Source organism: Geospiza fortis, unplaced genomic scaffold (assembly GCF_000277835.1).
Source record: "Geospiza fortis unplaced genomic scaffold, GeoFor_1.0 scaffold1628, whole genome shotgun sequence".
Lineage (NCBI taxonomy): Eukaryota > Metazoa > Chordata > Aves > Passeriformes > Thraupidae > Geospiza > Geospiza fortis.
In genome coordinates this window covers 492,999-494,560 of record NW_005054558.1, presented here as the reverse complement: position 1 = coordinate 494,560, position 1,562 = coordinate 492,999, and the positions used below count along the sequence as shown (strand labels likewise).

Sequence of the window (1,562 nt, the reverse complement as noted above, 5' to 3'; positions counted from 1 at the left end):
CGCGGGCGGAGGCGCAGCGGGGCTGTGGAGGTGCGGGCAGCCCGCGAGCAGCCGGGGGCTGACAGGACACAGGCACATGGTACAACCTGTCACGCTGCTGGGACACAGCTCTGACGGGTTTGTCTGAGCCCCCACAGGGAACCAGGTGAACCAGGGCATTCCTTGCTCGCCGTGCCAGCCTGAGATTCCCGTGCCATGCATGGCAAGCAAGAGACAGATCCTGCCAGATGCCCAGCTGTGCTTGCAGCAGGTCCGCTGGGGTGCTTCGTTTCGACTGGGATCATTTGAGGTAGAATCCCGTGATTGGTGTTCACGCTTTGGGGATTAAAGAAGAGGGAAACGACCGGTAATCTCGAATGATCATAGAAAACCGTAGCGTTTCTGGAGCTAAAACCACTCCAACATGCTAGTTGCCTTAGGGTTCCTTTTTCTTAGCATTACAACGCACAAACTTCTGTCTTTGCTGCTCCCCGTTCACCCAAAGCCGGTGCTTGGACTTAACTGGGAAGCATAAACCGCAAAAAATGGGGGAAATGGACATAAAAATGTGCAGAATAGCTAGAGCAGAAGTGATAACACCTCTGCTGATACTCATCCTTACTGAGGAAATGACACCCCATACCAAATAAAATAAAATAAATTTTCTTTAAAGGGGAATTGCAGATTACTGACTATAGCAGGGTGCTGACCAAAATGTCTGTTTTTTCATGCAGGCGCAATGTCCCGTCTTAGAGCACGACGCCCGTTATCACCTTACATACCAAAGGGATTACACCCTAGAAGTGCAGCACCTTTCCCACTCCACCAGCAGCCCCTCCACACATGACCAGAGCCATGGTCGAGCCACTTCATTTTGGGAAGCACTCCTTAAACTGAGCTACCAAACCACTTGCCACCTGTGCACGCACCAAAGCCATGATGGCAAGATCATCATGCTACCATCATTTCTTTTAGGAAAGGGGAGGGTTGTGCCTCTCAGACGCTTCCAATACCTACATTTGTCTCCAGGGGGAGAAAAGAAGAAGAAAAAAAAAAAAAAAAGGCAGCAGAACAGAGGAATATTCAGTCCCAAGGATGAACAAAGGATCCCCGGCCCCACTGGTCCTACGATCCTAATGAAGAATCAGTGCTGCTGGCAACGGCTACTGCTGTGTCCAGAGGGGATAGTAATAACTACCATGAAAACACTTTAAAATACTCCAGCCTAGCTTCCCTTCCCTCACGGGGCATCTGTGTTTCAGTGCAAGCAGGATAGATAGGGCACAACCCAGCCATTCCAAAATGCAGGGAGATGTATTGAGATGTATGGTATCTCAGCACTTACTCTGATTTTTTTCCCTATTTAATTTTAATATTTTTTTTAAGTTCAACTGACCCTTCTGGTCACCAACTTTCTTTGTGGTTCACTGTAAGGATCGCTCTCCAAGAACAAAAAAGAAATCTCCGAGCTTTGATAGAGACTCTGGATGAAATTAAGAACTTCAAACCCCAGATTTTTGAAAAGAAAAACAGATGTCCTGTTTGTTGAGTATAAATAACTCCGTACGTGGAAGCCTTTTCTT

General features: G+C 47.7%; 1 protein-coding gene across 1 annotated transcript in view; it reads right to left on the bottom strand.

Annotated features, from left to right (window-relative positions):
• The window catches only part of SIM1 (SIM bHLH transcription factor 1), a 48,540-nt gene that overhangs the window by 32,524 nt on the left and 14,454 nt on the right, over positions 1-1,562 (bottom strand).